The 12261-nt window shown below is 46.9% G+C and overlaps 1 long non-coding RNA gene across 1 annotated transcript; it reads left to right on the top strand.

The window, feature by feature from the left end:
- Positions 1 to 6676: 6676 nt before the first annotated feature.
- Positions 6677 to 11672, top strand: LOC120506717. Its single transcript, XR_005628583.1, has 3 exons — positions 6677 to 6872; positions 8072 to 8145; positions 10989 to 11672. It is a non-coding gene; the product is annotated as an uncharacterized LOC120506717 (long non-coding RNA).
- The last annotated feature ends 589 nt before the right edge of the window (positions 11673 to 12261 follow it).

Genomic DNA, 12261 nt, shown 5'->3' with positions numbered 1-12261 from the left:
CACGTTTTGTGGAGTTTTCTTTCCTTCTTCTCTAAGCTATTGAATGTATTTTTCAGTGAAAAATGGAACTTACCCATGAATTTTAACGTGTAAGTATGAATTCTTGTGCAGTGACACACAGTTATGGCATCAAAATTAGTTGAATACATGTTTACTTCCCTGTTCAAATAAAGATTACAGGTAATTTGCTTTCTAAAATCATTTCCTTTCTCTGTTAAAAGATGGGGTCAGTGTGTTTCTTCTGTCTCTTCCCCCCTCAAAAATTAGGAGCAAATCAAAACTGTTTTCTTTGTGTTGTAAACTAAACTTCAGAAATCATGCTCAAAAGTCTGGGGCTGGCACAGACCCTTACCTCACAAGCATTGAGGGAGTGGTGGGTTGTAGTGTCTTCTGTTGCTGGTGGGTAAAAAGGTTTTTTGGATTGGGTTGTGTTTGTGAGAAAGGCCAAAACCATCCCTCTCCCTTCAAGGGTGTGGGGGAACTTGTCTGTGGCTCTAGACTGTCCCTTCCTCTACTGCCCTAACCCACAGTCAGGCCCGAGCCAGCGGACTCTGACATTTTGTGGTATGTTTGTGTGGTGTGTGAAGGGGAAAGAAGGGTGTGCCTTGCATCATTCCCACACCACCACGTCTCCATCTGTCAGAAGTTCCCATTATCTGGACTGCAGGCTCTTGCGAGAGCAAAAAAGGCAAGTTCTGTAGGCAGTTTGTGTCTTTTCAGACAAAAACTAAATTTGAAAGTTCATTGGTTTTGGCTATGGGGCTCCAGAGGATTTAAGATCTGTGTCCAAAGGCAGTTCACATCCCAGTTGGAGGCAAGTTGAAAAGGCCGTGTCCAAAAAAGCTGCAGGGAAGAAGCAGTGCTTGCCCTTCCCATAGGTCCAGGCTGGAGTGTGAAGGAGATTTCCTACAGCCTATGTTTTGTCCTTGCACGGGACAATAAGGTATACAAAGATAGGGTATACAAAAAAAATCCTTATTTCTTGGGAAAAAAAAATCTTTAAAGGCGGAGAGGAGATGTTCAAGCTGAGTCAATGAGTTACCAAATAGTAGAAAGCATTGGGAGGAGTGCAGCTGCTTGAGATGATTTCTCCTTAAGAGAGCTGAAAAGATGTGAGAGTGGGAATTTCCTGCATGGTGGCTGGGGCTGTGGTCTCTCAGGGTGGCCGTGTAGCCTCGTGTCCTGCTGCGGGCTGCAGTGCCTCGGTGCCTTCTCCCTGTTGTGCTGCCAGGAGAGTGACAAGAGGCACAGTCCATCCATAAGCAAACAAGCATTAAAGTATAAACGATGGCATTAAAAATAACCCTGAGACTGACTTTCTAATCCACTGGCCACCACTTGCTTTTTATGGAGTTAAGCAGAGGTTTTTGAGGTGAAGTAGTCTACATTTCAAAATGTCTTTAAAAAGTCATTTCTAGCCGGCAGTGGTTTAGCATTTGCAGCTTCAACTCTTCATCAAAAAGCTGTTGGCTTATTGTGCTCCACCAAGCGTCTCTGGGGCTGCCCTTCACAGTCCTGGGAGCTCCCTTGACCCCAGCCCAGCCAGGAAAAGGCTGCTCCGTGCATTTACACTGCCCCGTGTGCTCAGGTCCAGCCGGCATCGCGTTCCCTGCGCTTACCACCTTCCACAGCGCGGTGCCTCCCCCCGAGCCGGCACTAGGGATCTGCGAGAGATGAGAGAGTCTAGCACGGGTCTGAGCAGGCTGGGTGCCCCCTTCTTTGCGTCCGCTCCCGTTCGTGGCCCACAGAACCTGTGTTCCAGGCATTGCCTCGGCTGGTGCTGACCCCAGGCGGTAAATCCCTGCAGCACAGCGCTCCAGGGATGAAAACCCGCACATGGGAGCGTGCTGGGGCAGCCCCGCTCGGGCACCGCCCCGGCGGGCGCTGCTCGCTCTGCAGCCGGCTCGGGGTGCGGGCAGCGCCGGGAGCGCGGGGCTGGCGCTGGAAAAGCGCTACTGCTGCTTCAGGCCGGGCTGCAGGGCTTGGCGTGTGTGCCAAATCAGCCGCAGCTGACAGTGACACGCAGATGCACGGACACACGGCCATCGGGCACACGGAACGCCCCAGCCCCGCAGGCACCCGTGCCGCCCTGATTTTTTAAGATTTTCTAAGCCTTCTGGTGTTTACATTCTTGTAACGAACTTTCTCACACACTTTATGTAAATAGCTTATTGTTTTGCATTCTTTTATGGAGGAGAAGAAATTTGATGGACTGTTGGTTTGTCCAGTGTCATTGGAGAGGTGGCACTTTCACCCTCCAATCCACTGTCACTTTTGGAAATCTATAAATGTTGGAGTCAGAAAATAAACTTCCCTTTTACCTTGAAAGTAGCAGCATGTCCGCATCGTGTTATTTCGTGTAACACACCTGCACTTTTGGCCGTGAGCCCTGCCGGTGCCTGTGGGAGTGGTGGCTTCCCGGGACAGCCCTGGGAGCAGCCCCATCACTGCTCTGGTGCGGCCATGGGGTTCCCTGCTTGTCACCGTGTGTCTGCTGCCATCCATCAATCACACAGCCTAACTGTTCAACACCCTGCTTGTCACCGTGTGTCTGCTGCCATAGCTTGGTGGCAGTGATCCATCAATCACACAGCCTAACTGTTCAGCGTGGGACATTTGTGCTCCTGGTTTCTCCAGCAAGTGGTCACAACCGGGGATGCTGGTGCCACGTTAAGTGACCTCTTCCAGATACTCCAGGGAAGCCTGCAGGCTCCTGTGCAGCTGTACCTGCTCACAGCCGTGGCTGATTGGGTTCTCCTGTTGGCAGCAAACTGCCATTGGCATCTGGGGGCTGAAATCTCTGGGTTTGGAGAAGTCTGCCATCTCGCTGAAGGAAATACCAGGCCACAGAAAGCATTCCTCCTTCACGTTGATAAAAAAATGCCTTTCTTAAGGATCCAGTTTTGGATCAAACAAATATCCAGGTAAGTTGGATGTTCTTGCTCCATCCAAGTGCATCTGAACAGACTCAGGGGCAGGTCAGCAACTCGTTTTCATTTAATTCTTCTTCAAGGAGCAGCCCTGCTTTGCATAGGTAAGCTAGCACTAGCTTTTGATATGGTGAGTGCTCACAGGCTTTACTGGGATTGGCTTGGAATTAGAAGGGTATTCCTTTTCTAGAAAACTCTGACTGGAGGGGAGAAAGAGAAGGAAACAGGACACAAGATCCCAGTGATGCAGCTGCAGCTGTTCAGATCCAAGAGAGAGGCCGACGCGTCCCACCCAGGGAGCAAGAAATGGGTTTTGGCTGCAGATTAAAGGAGAAGGTGTCATTTCCGAGGAATGTTTAGCAACAGATGAAAATAACTATAAAAGAAAACAAATGTTGTCACAGAGATGAGGAATATGGTAGCTCAGAGTGACAGGGAAGCTTGTTCAGGCTGTGGTTCAATTCCAGGGACTGATGATTGTCAGGAGGGAGCACAGCGGGGGATGGCTGGAGCAGGAGAGTCTCTGCTTCAGATTTCAGCACTTTCTAGTTTTTTCTTCCAGCCTAATTGAGTCATTATGATCATCACAGCTTTTGGAATTGCATCAGAAAATCAGGAAAAACATGTCCTGGCATGGAGAAATAAAAGCAATCAATGTCCCTTGTCTTGAAGTTTCCTGCCCTTCTGGGGCTGTCCTTCCAGGAGGAGGGCAGCAACAGGAGTCTCTGAGGCAGAGGTCTGGGGAGCAGAGCAGAGCTGCCCTGAGGGTGATTGTTGTCCTGGCAGGGAAGCTCAGGAATCTGGGATCTCCCTCTGCTGAGTGATGTATACAGAAAATGTTTTTCCAGCTTGAAGAGCCTGTGTCTGAGCATTCAATGTGAGCTTCACATTAAATATTACCTTCATTAAAAACCTCATCACTGGTCTTTGTTCTCTACTGTTTTGCCTTTTATTAAATATTTGGTTAAAAAAGGTTGGGAAATACCTAGCTTCTGAGTTGCCTGTTATAGCACTTACTTATAGCCTCCATTTTGGAGGCAAAAATGCTTAAAGGGGGCACAAGATATCACAGATCTTTACAGCAGCACCCAGAAATGAAGGGGGAAAGGCAATTACTGGGAACAGGAGTTAATTCTTAGAGTAAAAGTACAGAGTAACCACCAGATATTTGCTGTGGTGTTTCACTGCTTATATAACTAGTTAATCAGTGCTGCAAACTACCCAGCACTGGGCTGCTCCTGGTTTACCATAAAGCCACCATATATAATACTCTTAATCCATTTCTACTTCCTTCCAGCTGAAAAGTCTCCATAATGGCTCTAATCACAGGAAATTTGTAACATTAACATTCCCCTGAGGGATGGGTACCAGAAGTTCTTACTCTCTGGCAAAATAATTTCCCCAAATCTTTTAGCTAGTGAGTAAAAATCAGCTCAGCTTGAGCTGCAGGGTAACCTGTGCAAGTGCAACTGACCCAGGACCTGACGTGCTGCCCAATGCAGGCACGGGCAGCAGTTTGTGTTTTCTGCAATGAGATGCTCTTTACCAGACCAATAGGGATTTTTTTAGCTCCTTAAAATCTGGAGTGCACTCAAAAATACATGGAAAGGTTTTTTTGCTGTAAACTCATGTTCACCTTCAAGGCCAGATGGAGATCCATGTTAATTAAGGAGTTCATTCCTGCCAGAAAATTGGATGGATGCTGCTCTGGCAGCATGTGTGAGTCTGTAAACACTTGACCCAAATCCACTGAGGGAAGGAAAAGACCTTTTGCCAATCTTTGCCACTTGCTCCTCACCTCTCCAAAATAAACCCACTTGTATATTTTGATTTAGCTAAAGTGTTTAATCAAATTGCATTTGACAAAAGTCACAGTACTATTCCAAAAGTGAAAACCACAATATTTCTTCAAGAGCACACTGAATATTTGGATATAAAAAGCCCACATGGCCAGGCTCCATTGGGGCATGCAGTGAGCTCCCAGCCCTCTCTGCTGTTACTTCCTACACTGATTCTGCAGGAGAGCCTGTGATTTATTGACTGTTCCCTCCCACTGCATTGCCTGCAGCTTCTTGTGACTTCCACTCACTCAGAGGGTACATCTGTTTGTCTTCTGCTCAATTTATGTCCTTTTTATGGTGTTCCTTTGTCAGAGAGACATCAGGTATGCTGCAAAAATTTTCTTTATACCACATAAGTCAATATTTGCATTGAAAGCAAGCTCTGCTCATTCCAATAATGAAAATCCTCAGCTTTATCTGACTTTCCAAGTAAGAGAACCATGATGCCCAGAATCCCAGTGGGGTAAAGTGCTGGTAGAAATACAAGCTCTGCAGGAGCTGCCAGAGGAAACAGGGAAGGGGCACAGGAGCAGCTCCTGGCTCCAGTGCCACATCACTGGCTGTGTCCCCTATTCCATGCCCAGGACCTGCAGGAGGAACCCAGGGTGTGAGCCCAGCATGACACTGCTGCACAGCTCAGCACTGAAGGAGCTGCCCAAAGGAATTTGTGGAGCAGACATTCCCAGAGCCACACAAAGCCAGAAAACCTCAGGTCTCTGCTGCGTGGTTCCTGCCAGAGCTCCTGCTGGAAGTGCTGGAGCTGCCTTGGGTGGCTGAGCAGGGAGCAGGAGACAATTTAATTGGTGACTGCACAAAAAGCCACATCCAAACAGCTTCATCCAGCCCCATGGCCTCTGTGTGCTGCCTCTGCCAGGCACAGCTCTCTGCTCATGCTGCTGGCTTGGATGTGCTCCTTAGAAATATTACCATCAGCTCTTCTGAAAAGATGAAGCAGCAGAAGTCTCATGGAAAAGGTAATTAACTTCTGAATTTTTCGAATTCTTTTTTTCCCATGTGAAAAAAAAGTGTGGAATCTGAATATTTTTCTTTGTGTATTTCTCTTCACACATGCTCTTCAGTGAAGCAGTTAATTTAGAATGTGTGTGCAGGAAGTCAATTCTGGTTGGCACATGATGCCATTTAATTGTGCTACACATGTTCATAATGTTTTCCAAGTCTGGTAAATACTGAAATTATCTCTCTATAGCACAGGATCTAACAGGTCTTTTCTAATGTTGCATTATTTCTCAAAATGATGGACAGAAGGGTGTAAACCCCAGCAATCTGCCTGGGGAGTGACACAATCTCAGAACAGTTTGGGCTGGAAGGAATGCTCAGAGATCACTGATTTCAGCCCCCAGTGTACTTGATGAGGCAACTGCATAAACTTTGTGCATCTGGTAAGTTTGTTGCATAAAATTTGCAGTGTATCTGTTAAGTTTATTGCTGATCTTGTCCTGATTTTTTTTGAGGAAATTGATTACTGAAATTTGGTGTATTTTTACAGACTTTATTAGTTTAATATGTTAAATAATTTGTGGCACATTATAAAGCAGTTCTCATTAACATTTTTTTTTTATTATTCCAGGAGGAGTAAAAAAAAATAAATTACTCCAGGATATCAGGAGTATTACCCAAGACATTTTCTCAATGGGCTTTAAAAGTGGTTTTACTGCTGTTTTTTCATAAATACAAATGCCAAGAATAAGGATTCAGTTGAAGAGCTAGTTCAAAGGTTATTCTTAGTGTAGAGCCTCTGGTGTGACATATGTGAACCCAATGTGTCCTACTCTGGCAATAACTGAATAATCACCATGGGGATAAGTGGCTTTAGAAGGCAAAACTGTTCTCCTAGGAAAAAAAAAAAAAAAAAAAAACAAAACAGAGAAAGCTCTTCAGAGATCAAGGCTGAGAAGGAAAAATGCTAATTGTTAGGAAACCACTCAGCTGGAAAAATAGCCAAGTCCATGGAGTCCATAATTTTTCATATGTGAAGTAATAATGAATTTCTCATTGATGTTTTACCTTTTGAAAGCAGCTGGATCCCTTGAGAATCAGAAGCTGAGAGCCAGAATTGGAGTGCTGTGAATGCACATCTCTTGTGAGTAACTGGGTTCTTCTGGGTCTTTATCAGCTCTCCCAGTTAGTCAGGTTTGGTGACTAATGGTCACTCAGTTTTTACCCAAATAATTTCTAAGCTTACATATCTTGCTTCTGGTGATGGGATTGGAGTGGGTGGGAGGTGCCTGGAGGGCCAGAGAGGTTGTGGGTAAAAAAACCCAACATAGGTCTAAGAAAAGTTATTTTTAAGTGTGCTCTTCCAACTAGGTTGTAATTATTTAACATTTTTCAAGATATACCCAGAAGGGGGAGAAACCTTTGTGATCTTGTGTGGATCTTTTTGTTTTCCTGTCAGTCTGCACAGAATATGTAAATTACTATTACTATGTAAATAGATGCTATCATTTGTCTTGGGAAATTAAGGAACTTAGAGTGGGAGGATTAGAGACAGTTTTAATCACCCCTGGCTCTGCATCCAAGGAGATGGATGCAGAGCCAGGGGTGATTTTTTGTGATTCATCTTCATCATGGGCAAGGAACTGAGGGCTGTGCCTCAGAAGGTGCAAACCCTTAGGTCCATTTCCCCCTGCTGAAAGGCTGACTTTTAATCTCCCCATTTGTGGATCTTGGGCTGGTTTAGTATGAAGGGGGTTTGATGTGGTGCACCTCTGCTCCCGGGGCTGTGTGCCCACTCCCTGCACTGTCCTGCCTCCTTGTGGGAGCCTGTGGCTCAGGGACCCTGCTAGGGCACACTCACAGCCTGTGACCACCAAGGCACTTCTGTCTGGCAGAGTCCCTAGCAGTGACACAGGGTAAGGGGTGATCTGAGCAGTCTTTATGGCTCACTTCTTTCCCATTAATCTCTGCAGGCAGGCTTTTCATTTTGGTTTGGGTTTTTTTTAATTGTTTGGGGAGTTTTGATGAAGGTTGGCAGTCACCTTAGTCTAGCCCAGTGCTTCATGGCTTCTTTCTGCTCACTATGTGTTTGCTGTGCCTGTGTGTGGTTTAGGGTGGGTCTACATTTTGTATTTAATGCAGCTCTATGTTCAAAATATTTGCTAATCCCAGTTTTATCAGGGACTATGCAACCAAGCTGCTTCATGAATCCTCTCTACCGAATCTTTGTTGTTCAAATGGAATTTGAAGCTCAGATTGACTCCTAAGCTCTTCTTTTTTACCGTGTGCATTTCCAATTGATCTCTGAGTTGAGTGTGTCTGTGCTGCTTTCTTGTTTTCCAGGTTAGGACAGTCCCCTTCACAACAGAGTACCTTTCTGTCTTAGGAAATGATCTTTGGAAGTGTCCTGAGAGTGTGTAAGTACAATAGTGTTGGAAACAGAAATGTGGCATTTATTTCTTGGGCCAAATATCAAGAGGCAAGCAGGGAGTTAAAAGGATAGTACAGAAACTGTGTTATTTAAATGTATTTAGTGGGTAATGCTGATGAGTGGTGAGGGCATTATTGAAAAGCTTTTGTTACAGGGAAGGATAAAAATAGAATTAATATCTCCCACAGGCAATTACTTTTAAAAATCACAGCTTGTTCCCTGTCTCAGGAGCTTGGTGGGATGATGGAGCTCTTGTATGGGAACAGAAAGGACCAACAGGAGAAAACTCAACTCCTGCTTTGTGCCAGATTTCTCTGTGTGAAAATTCCCTCTCCCCACCACAGCTTGCTCTTGCCTTTGCAAGACCAGGAGAAGGCAGCTCGAGGGGTTCCAAGGGCCCATGCACACACAGCAGCCCTGGGCAGCCCAAAGCAGGGGGCACGTGGTGAGTGCTGGCTGCTGCTGCCAGAGCGTGGGATGCAGGGCTTCTGCAAAGGCACCTCTGGCTTCAGGCAGCCTCTGGGATGGGCAGTGCACAAACCCCCTCCCACATCACCCCACCACACTGAGGCCATGTCTAGCAGCTTTGTGACTGTCTGTCAGTGCACTCCAGATAGTAGCAATGGCTAGAGCTGGTCCTTCTAAATCCCAACTACAATGGGATTTAACCTAAATTCCACCTAAAGGCACCTAAATCCTAGAGAACCACTTAGGCTCCTGCCTAGACCTGTGTGGCATGACCCCTGTGCCACGTCTCTGTCACGGAGTGACCCCAGGCAGCAGCCAAGCCCCACACAGGCACTTACTCAGGGCCCCAGCAGTGGGATCAGGGAGAGAATCACGAGGGTGAGAGGTGGAAAAACTCATGGGTTGAGACAAAGAGGAAATTAACTCTACCCCACGTCCTGCCCTCTGCCAGGGTGTGTCTCCAGCTTCAGCCTGAGCTGGTTGGGGCAGCACTGTCAGATTGCTGGCAGGTCTGTTCCTTGCTCAGCCACCCCACATCCTTCTCCCAGCAGAATGCTTGGGCTGCAAAGCCCTCAAGATTTCTCAGCAAATAAAAAAAGTAGGGGGAAATCACATGGAATCAAATGGAACCTCTAATTCCATTTGAGACTTAATTTTCTGACTTCCTTTCTTGATGTTTCTAAAAGTATGTCATTCCTTGAAGCAAGATCTGACATAGAATTTTGTTTTGCCTTTTTCATCTAAAATCTCAGAGGAAAATCTGGACTTTCATGGATAAAGAGAACAGGGCTTCAGCACTAAACCAGAAAAAATAATTAAAAAAATCAATGTGTATTTATGAAATATTCCAATATAACTTAAACCCTTGTCTTCCAACAGAAAAATATTTTGACCAAGAATCTCCACCCAGCCTTTTGTGTGATCTCTGGCATCACCTGCCAAGAGCACAATGTAACAGAGGAAAACAAGCTCTGTAACCACAAGCTGCCTATCTCTCTTTTTGCTTGCAAGGAGCCGCTCTTTAGTCACTACTGCGGCAGCAATAATAATTGCCAAGAATTTGCATTTCTACTTATCCTAAAGCTTGGTATTTCAAAGCAGACACTTCAGAGAACTAATTAGCACAGCGGTTCATTAAATCTAAAACATGCTCTGGATGGAGCATCCAGACTCTCAACCCATTTCCCAAAGGCAAACGCCTCCCTGCCCCCTTGTGCAGTGTGATTCCCGAGCTGCAGGAGCGTAGGGAATGCCGCTTTGTGTCATCCCCCGGGCTTCTACAGCCGCCTGGGGGACAAGGAGTGGGGCAGAACCCCCAGCACAGCCTCGCAGAGGGGCAGGGACAGGGGCTGGGCTCCTCCATCCCCTGCCTGTGCTCCTGCACAGGGACAGCGCTGCCAAAACCGCCCTGCGGAGCCGAGCGCAGCCTGCAGCCAGCGTGCGTCTGCGGAGAGGAAACCGCAGGGGAAGTGCGGCAGCTCTGTGCTCGCATTCTGCTCTTATTCTTTCTCAGAACCTAAGGAAATGGCTGTGGCTTTGTGTGGAAGTTAATTAATGATAGTAAATAATATTCCTTTGTGCTAGGAGTGAATAGCTCCCTTTATTGGGGGCTCTCAGCGTGCCTAATGCTCTGCATTTAATCCAGCTTCCCAGCTAAAGCTAGCTGAATTATTCATTGCAAATAAATTATCTGAAGAATACACTCCTGTTTTTCGCTGCCTGCGAGCCCAGCCCGCTCTCTTTGATGCCCTTCTCCACAGCCAGCAGTGTCTTGGCAGCAATTTGGGCAAGAGCCCGGCGGTGGGGCTGGCTCACCGCGTGTGGGGCTCAGTCCCGCGGCTGCTCCTGCCCTGAGCCAGCCCCGAGGGGCCGAGGGGCAACAGGCAATGCTGGCCGTGCTCCTCCTCTGCCCGCACACACGAGTGCACGCACATGCATATGCATATGGAGCTTTTCTGGCGCTCACCAAGTGCCCAGACTCCAATTAAGACCAATTTTGTATGGTAAATCGGCAAAAAAGGGGATCAGACCGCATCCTTCTGGACTGATTATTGGTATAATGTTCAATGTTACATACAGAATGCATCCACTCCCTGATATTCAGGCAAATGAAAACCTCTCCCCCATGCCCTCAGCCAGTGAAAAGCTCTGACTGCTCAAAGATGTGAGCTCCCTTGCTCCAGGAAAGCAGCAGGCTTTGTGACCTGACTGCTCGAGGTCCTGCAAGGGCCCACAGCACACAGCTTCAGGCCTGGGCACTTTGGGATGCCAGGGCTTTTTGGGTGCCCTGGGCCTGGGAGGGCGCAGGTTGGAAACTTTGGTTGTGGTTTCAGCCAAGCCTTCACCAGCATTTTGTTGCAGGTGCAGGTTTGGAACAAAGCCCCAGAGGACCTTTCCCATGCAGGCAGAGCTCAGCCTTGACTCACTGCTACAGCAAGTCCAAGAGGTCTAAATCTGGTGTGGACCCAAAAGCTTTTTGCACCATTCCCCTGCATGGAAATGTGCAGGCATCACCTGAGCAAGGAGGCAAAGCCACCACCACAGCTGGTGCTCCTCTCCCATGTCCTCAGTGCTTGTCCCCAAGGAGGGAGAAGGGGGCAGAGCCAGTGCTGGCACCAGCCCCAGTGCTGCAGGGAGGCTCTTCCCACGTGGATATCCATCACAACATGGAGCAGATGCATGAGGCAGCCCTGTCCTCATCTTCCCACCTCCAGAAGAAGTTGTTGCTCTGGATAATTTTGTCAAGAGCATTGGCTACTTTAGTATTTAGCGTGTGTCTGAGTGTTCTTGAGCAATGAACCACCCAGATCTGGGGTGCCACTGGGGAGCCTCTCCAGGAGGGCTCTATGTTAGGAGCTGGGCATGGATGTTCCCCAGTCAACAGCTGAAACCAAAGTGTCACCTCTAGGTTAAATATCGTGGTAAATAAATATATGACTGAAAATTATGATTTCCAAGCTTTTAACTTAAAAAGATCTGCTTGCTGATTTTTGTTGTTTTGTCTATTTATTTTAAAATACGAGCTCACCTTGGTGTGAACTTTTTGGATTTTTCTTTAAAAAGATCGTTCTATGCAAATTCTTTTCCTTTGGAAATAGCTACGGCAAAAAAAAAAAAAAAAGGAAAATAAATCATAGGTGCATATTTTTATCAGTTCCTTGTAATCAATAACACCCACCTAAAAAAAGCTGAAATCAGCAAGGGAACAGGCTGAATCTGTAATTGTTGGGCTGATATTTTGTAATTATATTTACTGACAGGAAAATAAAGTAATCCTGCCTCAAACCTGATGGGTTATTTTGGGTTTGTGGGGTGGTCGCCCCAAGGCCCTCCAAGCACTGCACGAGGAGAGCGCTCAGACACCTGGGCTGGGCTCAGTGGGGGTGTGATGCTCAAGGGATGACAAGAGTAAGGATTCTCCATGCCAGGAATGGGCTTCCCAAATGTGCTCCTTTCCTGAGTTCCCTTTTCAGTTGATCCATGTAGGATTTTGACTTCTAAATGTATGGAAATCCATGGTGAAATAGCTCCTCCTCCCTCCCCAGGTACTCACCTGCTGGAGCTGAACCCTGACCTGCTGGGTCTGATACATTCCATGTTGGGGACTTCACTTGTTCCAGTGCCACCTGGAGAG

Source organism: Passer montanus, unplaced genomic scaffold (genome assembly GCF_014805655.1).
Source record: "Passer montanus isolate IOZ18808 unplaced genomic scaffold, ASM1480565v1 scaffold4, whole genome shotgun sequence".
Classification (NCBI taxonomy): Eukaryota; Metazoa; Chordata; class Aves; order Passeriformes; family Passeridae; genus Passer; species Passer montanus.
Note: the sequence above shows the minus strand (reverse complement) of the source record. Positions and strands in the feature narration are given on the sequence as shown.